This window comes from Pteropus alecto, unplaced genomic scaffold (genome assembly GCF_000325575.1).
Source record: "Pteropus alecto unplaced genomic scaffold, ASM32557v1 scaffold39, whole genome shotgun sequence".
NCBI lineage: Eukaryota > Metazoa > Chordata > Mammalia > Chiroptera > Pteropodidae > Pteropus > Pteropus alecto.
Genome location: NW_006443568.1, coordinates 9509122 through 9517288, shown reverse-complemented (window position 1 = coordinate 9517288; position 8167 = coordinate 9509122). Strand labels below are relative to the sequence as shown.

The 8167-nt window shown below is 44.0% G+C and overlaps 1 protein-coding gene across 6 annotated transcripts in view; it reads right to left on the bottom strand.

Annotated features, from left to right (window-relative positions):
- The window catches only part of PAFAH2 (platelet activating factor acetylhydrolase 2), a 30015-nt gene extending 29091 nt beyond the window's left edge, over window positions 1–924 (bottom strand). For 3 of the 6 annotated variants that reach the window (XM_015598963.2, XM_006924401.3, XM_025041371.1), the window contains exon 1: window positions 825–924. The gene's annotated coding sequence lies outside the window, so the exon portion shown is untranslated. The remainder of the gene's footprint in view (window positions 1–824) is intronic. The other 3 variants (XM_025041368.1, XM_015598964.2, XM_025041369.1) reach the window with 2 other exon arrangements.
- Window positions 925–8167: the final 7243 nt, after the last annotated feature.

Genomic DNA, 8167 nt, shown 5'->3' with positions numbered 1-8167 from the left:
CTGTGTGGACTTTTCATCACTGGCTATTTCAGGACAGAGTCCAAGATAAGCACTTCTCTGGGGCTGCCTTTCAGGCAAAGCTCTTTGGAGACTAAAACTCATTAGAAGTGCTTAGAGAATGGAGACACCAAGCACTAAAGGGACAGGCTTGAGCAACAAGGGGGCAGAGCTAGAAAAGAAGCCAAGATAAGAGTGTTCCAGAGCATTAATAATAATAAAAAATAATCTCTCTCAGTTGCGGCGGCTTTACAATTTAGGAAACACTTTGACACATATTAGCTTATTGGCTCCACAACACGGCCTCATCCTAAGAATGACAGAGTAATTGTCATCTCCGTTTTGTAGATGAAGACTGTGAGTCCCAGAGAAGTTGTATGATTTGCCCAAGGTCATACAGCGAGCGAGCTGCAGAGTGAGACTAGAACCCGGGTCTGCTGACAAGTCCTGGGTTCTTCGTGGACGGGGAAGAAAGAATGGTGACCTTTTTTCAGCAAAGTGAGGGTAAGAGTGAAGCACATAGAAAGTGTGGCTCATAAAGTCCAGGTTTCCACAGAGGTGAAGCTGTGGGCTCAGGGTGGGGTTGTGGGGCCTGGGTCGTAAGACGAGAGCGCGGGATGGGATTCCAGGGGCTCTGGGAGTGAAAGCTCGAGGACAGTGAGAAAGTTAAGGGTGTGTGTGGCTATTGGAGGCGCCTGAATAGGAAACAGGATGAAAGATTAATGTGAAGTTCCTGGGATACGAAGAGGAGCCCCACACCGGCTGGAATATGAAAAACTCTGCATACACCTCAGCTCAGAATAGGAGTTTCCTCCTATCAAACTTACCCAGTCAAGTTGATCCCTCAGAAGAAGCCTAGACAGTCACCTCGACGGAAACAAGCAACTACCCAGGAACCCACGGCCCTTTATAGTCTTTAGAACTATAACTCCCGTGGTGCACCGCGCGAGATTGACCATTACAACCCTAGGACTACAATTCCCAGAGTTCTACGCGGCCTTTTGTCGCTGGGTGAGACCGCTCAAGGCCGGGGATGCGGTGCGATTTCTCCCCCTGGTGGTAGAGAAACCGCCTCCACGACTACAAGGCTGGATCAGAGGTTTCTGCTTATAGTAGTAACCTTCCGCCTCACCGTTCCTTAAGTAATTCACAGGCGTGCCCGAAAATAGCCGAGGCTTCCTTCACTTTACTTTCAGGAAGGTGAGGAGGAAGTCGCAATCTGTTTTGTGTGCCCCCCAGCTTTGCTTCCTGCGAGAATATGAGACTGATCAAGAACACGTTTTTTATCAACCTTTACTTGTTGGCACATGAATTTCCATTGTCCTTCTCCAGAAACTCACTGGGCAAGAACAAGGAGAAACTCAAGAGATCACTGATCTTCCATGTCCCTCAGCCCCAGCCCCAACATCCATTCGCACTTTGCTGGCCCTGTGCTGGTTCTTAGGGACACATTGGTGAACAAGATACTGTTCCTAGCCTCAAAAGAATTCCCAGTCTAGCGGAGGATTCCGACAAATGAATAATTATAACAGTGATATGTACTCTGATGGGGGGGGGGGGGGGGAACCTTGAAAGGGGGCCCCTGCCCAGGCTTGTGGGGAAAATGGGACGGTGTCAGCAAGGCTTCCTAGAGAGAAGTTAAAATTAAGACTTGAAAGAATAAGATTTAGAAATACAGGGAGTGTAAAGAATGTTTTACACTCTGCTGGAGCACAGTGTGAGAGATGGAGTGGGGAGAAGGACACCTGGGGAGGCCGGCAGGACCGCGTCCTCAAGAGTCTTGTAAACTTCCATAAGAAATGTGGATCCTTCAGGCAGCTCAAAAACTTTCAAACGCTTCCTCCTGAACGAGGTCCCAACTTCTTAGCTTGGCATTCAAGGTCTTCCCCAATCAGCCCCACTCCACCTTCTTCTCCAGAACTGTTGCTCATGATCATCTGACAGGAATTTCCTCTTTTCTCCCCTGCCCTGCTCCTAGCTACAGATACCTCCTCGCCATTCTCAAGATACATCAGGTTCTCATTGTTACCTCCACACTCGTGCTCTTCACTAGGTACACTGTCCTGCCAGGTGGCCTGTCTAATGCTGTTCTTTTCTGAAAATTTTTCTAGGTCCTCTTTTCTCTCCATGAAGCTTCCTTGATTCCTCCAGTCCTAAAGGACCTCTGCCTCCTCTTCGTTGCTGGGATTTTGTGTGCACCTCTCATTTGGGGGCTTACCAAATGAGGTCTTAACACTCCCAATAAATTGTGAGCAACTTGAGGTCAGGTGCTCAGTCATACAGCTGATCCTTCCACCAACCTATCCACCCCATGTACCCTCAAATTATCAGTATCTAGAGTCTGTTTTAGGCTTCTTAAGCTCACCTCTCCTGACACACTGTTACCATCACCATCCTTCCAGGAGCCGAGATAAAGTCATCGGGAGAGAGTGATGGCAGCACAGCATTGGGATAATTATACCCCAGATTTAATTAAACCTGTGGTTGGTGGCAGTGAGGGCAGAACGTAAAAAGCTTAGTGCAGATCAGAGAGTGGCTCCCTTTGGCTAATTCATTGGTGTTCTGCAGCTGGCCCAGAATATTCATGACTAACCAAAGTCCCTGTTCATGAAAGGGGCAGCTGGAGGTAGTTTCTCTGTCTCCTGTTCCCAGACCAAGCCATGCTGAGGACATTTGCTGGCTGAGTTTTAAACTTCCCAGGAAGAGGGATGTCATAGCTTCCTTCACATCTTTTGTCACTCTTAGAAAGATCTGTGGAAGCTAAGCAGGGTCAGGCCTGGTTAGTACTTGAATGGGAGACCACTTGGGAAGACCAGGTGCTGTAGACGTAAAAAATAAAAAATAAGAGATTGTAAGATGACAAAGTCCTTGCAATCTGTGAGGTCAACCAAAGGTTGCCTCACCTAAAAAAAAAAAAGAAAGAAAGAAAGAAAAGAAAAGAAAAAAGAAAGATCTGTCTTGGGCCCATACTCATTCATGCTGCAAAATCAAATACTCAAGTTCAATTCGTTTCTTCCAATTTAGTCTCTTCTGGTATAAATACTTAAATGCTTTAAGTTGTCAGCAGGCAGCTGATTTTCCAGACTTTTTATCATAAATCTCATCCCAAGGTTCCCTTCTAGTCAGCTACCATCCCACTCTGGATTTTATCTTGTTGCTAAGTTAGTTTAAGTTGGTATTTGAGTGACCAGCTTTGGGTTTTCTGTTCTCCCCCTGATAATGGAGAAAATAAATTGGAATAAGCATTGCTAAAAGAGTCACTTAAAATGGAGTCAAAAGGTCATTAAGGGGCCTATGTCTCACATCTCAGTTCTTAGAACTCTTTTTAAGTTTGCTCACCTATTGCTAAACTCAGCTCGAGGCTCAAGAACAAACATCCTAGATCAATGATTGTTACAAGGACATATGTGGACTTTGCTGCCTCTTCATCATGGTGACCAGACCATCTGTATTCCCCACCTTGAAAGAAATCAATCCATTTTCATTTTAACAACCAGAATCCTCCATTTACATAAAAGGCCTAACCAATCCTAGCCGACCTACCTAACATTCTTCATTTACATGGAAGACCAAAATGAGAACAGCTCTTATGGTTTTGCCCTTTATAAACCCAGCCTTTCTTTCCCTTTGGAGCACAATTTAGGTTGCTACCTGAATCTATGCCCCGGATTCTCATCCCTCCTACTTTCAAATAAACAGCTTTTATTCTTTATTACAGCTTAAACTTATTTTTTGTTAACACTCTCTACCAGCTGAAGTTGGTGGACAACACTTTTTCTAATCTAAATATAATCTGTATATAATAAACGATGAAAAGTACATTAACATTAAATGTACGGCATAACCTCCGTTTTAAAATTTGATGTTACCACCACCTGGTTTAAAGTGTAGAATTCTACCTTCAAAATATAGAATATTTCCAACATCCTGAATGGTTGCCTCATGTCCCTTCTCAGTTTATAACCACTCGTCACTATCCCCAGAGAGAATCACTATTTTTCTTTCTATTATCATCAACTAGTTTGGGGAAAACAACATTTTTTAACTTTTCTAAATAATCTTTATGCTCAATGATCCGTCAGTGTATGATACCTGTGTCAGTGCCATTCCTATCAAAGACTGTCAGAAACACACCTGATATTGAATAAGTTGGATACTCATTGCAGTGGGGAAGAATGTACCTGTTAGGAAACTGTGGGCATCTCAGAAAGATGGTGTCAGAAAGGACTTGTTATAGGATTTGCGCTTTTGTCAGATGATTCCCAGGAAGGTTTAAGGGCTTTGCTCTGGATTGGGTGGCATCAGGAAGTGGGGGTAATTCTGTGGTTGGGGATTTTAATAATTCTTATCTAGAAGGAGGGAAGACTTAATAGAGATTAGAGCAGTCATGAGTAAGAAGCAATAGCCAGGATAGGGGAATCATTGGTCTTTTTCGTGGTTTGGACAAGGTTCATGTGTTGTTTGTGTTCAGTCATGATTATGGAGTGGTCCTGTTCATATCTTGATCCATCAGAGTCACAGAATGGCCTTGTCAAATGTGGATGTTCTGTGAAATTGTTTATGGTCAGCCAGGGAACACCAAGGCCCATCTGTGAGTGCTGGGCCAGCTCCCAGCTATCAGAGACTGCTTTTCTCTTTTTTATATGCCAACACGTGTTGATGTTTCCTCTGGGTTGGGTGCTAGGTATATACAAATGATTTGTCTTTGTGTCCTTAGGATCCTCATGGTTGGTTGGGAAAGTGGATAAGAACACACATATATACTATTGAAAAGTGCTATAGTTAAGGGTCTGGGCTTTGCAGATAGGCTATGAACTTGAAATTCCAGATCTACCACTTACTGTGAGATCTTGCACAATGACTATTCTCTAAGCCTCAGTTTCTTCATCTGTAAATGGGGACAACCACCATATCTATATTATAGAGTTGATGCAAGTATGGACAAAAAAAAAGGAGTTCTATGGAAAGTAACCCCACAGGGTGATCTGATCATAGATTCCTAACTGGGCAGGTCATGGTGGGTAGTCACACCCCAAGCATATAACTTCATTAGTAAAAGGTTTTAACCCAGCTCTGTCCATTGTTCTTGTGCTTGTAGGTTAACAAACCTTTGAAATACTACAAGTAATATCCCTCCAAGGGAGGGTTCCAGTATTAACCCTCAAAAGACCATATATAATCTTAACTATCCAATAATCCAATCCCCGCCTTGCTTTCTCTCATGTCCATGTAATCTTCCTTACTTTCCTTCTTTAATTTCAAATGCATAAAAGAAGCTGCAAAACTGTCATTCTCCAGAGCATTTGAGATCTTGCTTCCTGGCATATGTTGTCAGTTGGTTCAAATAAACTCTCAGAAAAATTCTCTAGGGGTTTGGACATTTCTTACATTGACACAAGGATTAAATGACCCAACCCATGGATCACTGATTACTTAAACAACTTAGATTCAAAAGGGGGCAGAGGTGGATCCAGGTTTTGTGGGGCTAGAAGCTTATACAATTTAGGGGACCTTATTTAAGAAGAATTTTAAAATAGCTTACTTTTTCAGAATTTGCAAAACGTATCACTGTGAACACATTGCAAGGTCCCCTCCCAGAGCCTCAGAAGGGACTCTGAAGCTCAAACTTAATTAGCTTCTCCATAACTCTGAGGAGCAAAATTATGAAATAGCTTTGTTTTTTTTTTTTAAAACCACTGCCGTCAAACAAGCTCTCCCAAAATATCCTAGCCCTGTTTGAAACTACGCGAGCACTCTTAGCTCTTTCTTGTATTATAGCCTAGAAATTAGTAGGCAAAGGGCTAGTGATAGAGGAATTGATTTGGGTCCTGCTCTGAATATAGCTGCACTGTCTGACAGTGGGGCAAATGTGTAATAGCCACCATAATGAGAAGGTATCCTCAGAATGAAAGGTGAAGCGGGTAACTCTACAGAGTATAATAGAATTTATCATAGGGTAATTTACTTACAGGGAGATTGGGCAAGAGGGGACATAGGGTCCAGGGGTTTTGTGCAAATTATTCTCCACTAAAGACTCCTGTTACTGTACTGTTTTTATAACATAACTCAGGTACTAATGATTGACAAGACAAAGAGACAAAGACTGCAATAGTGCCACAGGCCATATCACCTGGTTTGGTATTCATTTCAGTTGTCATCCTAGCCATTACTAACAAAAATATTTATGGTTACATTTTAGGAAACACAGACAATCATTAACTAGAGGCTTTGATATGCTTACTGAGGGCAGTGAGGTTGGTCAAAGGTCACAGCACGAAAAGACATAAAGATGAAGATGGTTTTTTGTTCACATCTACATCTATACACTCACCTGTTTTCAGCACTGGGACCCAGCTGGAGTCTGGATGAATCCTCTTTCAACATCCTATTAACAGGTAGAGTATATGCTTAATAAAGGTCAAGAATAATAACTGTCCTTCTCTATTATTGTTACTTAACATTCTCAATCCTACCAGACCCTGTCACCCTCCAAGCCTTTGCAAATGCTGTCTCCTCTAGTGACACAGGTGTTGAACCCACTGTGGCCCATCCAGTGTCCACCTTCACCCCCTCCCTGCCACCCTTCACCTGACAAACTCTAGCCCCCAGTGTCCAGCACTGGTAAGAATCATGTTTGTGTTCGGCATACCTGATCTCGTTCAGTTGGTACAATGATTTTTGAGACATCAGTAGTGTTATTCCCAGGTTGTAGGAGACCGGGGTTCACAGAGGCCAGGTGACTTACCCAAGGTCTTAGAGTTTATGACTGGCAAAGCCAGAATCAAAACCCAAATCTACCTGTCTGTTACCATACGTTAATGCCTGGTTGGCAAGAAAGGATAGGAGTTGGGGTCTCTGAGGCTGCTCCAACATTCCCCCTCTGACAGCCTAACTTTACAACTGAGGGGACATTCTGGCGGAGGCCAGAGCAGCTGGGAGGAGTAGGGACTACCGGTCCCAGAGGAAGGAGGCCGGTCGGAGGGATCTTCCTACAAAGGAAGGGGCTGGACTTCCTTCCCAGCCCGACCTAGGAGGAGAAAACTGGTGAAGACATTCTTCTTCTTTCAAACTCTTTCCATATCTTCAGCAGTTTACTTGGCCTTGACAATGGCCTGCTTCCCAGAATCTCTCGTCAAAAATGATTCTTGGAGGCCAGGCCCATTCAGGGAGGCCCAGAGGCCAAGGAAGGCCTGAATTCCCACTCTTATCTTCTTCTTTTCCTGGCTCCCAGCCTTGTTATCATCAACCCCATCAAATGCCTGGTAAAGGCTCCCCAACCTGAAGAACATGAGCTGGCCTGTTAGTGAATAAGTTCTCAACAGGTTTGGGAAAATGAGGATGGGCTGGCGGTGGAACCCTTACTGACAATACCACATTAGTCCTTGCTTAAAATCCTTTTAGGACTGCCTTCAGCCTCCACAACAAAAGTTGAAGTCCTTATCAGAAGTCCAGAAGCCCAGATCTGGATCAACTTCCTTCAGCCAGTCAGATTCACTCCTCTTTCTCATCCAAAGTGACCTGCTGGTCCCTAGACTAGCACACACGACCACTTGCATGCATTTGTTTGTGCTGTTTCCATTTGCTTGAGCTGCGTCTTTCCCATCTGCTTCCCATGCAGTCTTACAAACCCAGCAGAGATGGCACTTTCTCTGGGAAATTCTTTCTGGCTGAATCCCTAACACTTACTGACATTGCCATGACTGCACAAATAACAATGCCGTGGAATGACCTGTGTGCAGGGCTGCCTCCCCACATGGCCATGAGCTCCTTGAGGGCATGGATGCCATCTTATTTGTCTCTGTGGGCCTAGTACAGCACCTGGCACAATGGGTGTTGGTTAAAAGAATTAGTGAATGAGTAAGAGGTACCCAGAACAAGGGTTGCAAACATAAAACACCTTCAGGGTCCAAGCAATTCAGGTAAATTGGTGTAAGACAGTAGGGGGCAGGAGGGACTGTGGCAAAGTGGACAATGAGTGACTTGCCTAAAGGAATTCAAATTTGATTAAAGAAAATGGGTGGGTGCAGTTCAGCCTCTGTTAAAAACAATTATAATAAAATAATAGCTAATAGTTATATTAAACCCTGTACCAAGAGATAAGGCCCAAGGATTCAGAGTGTGGACTCAAAATGGGCTGCTAGGTTTGAGTCCTGGCTCTCCTGCCTGTTAG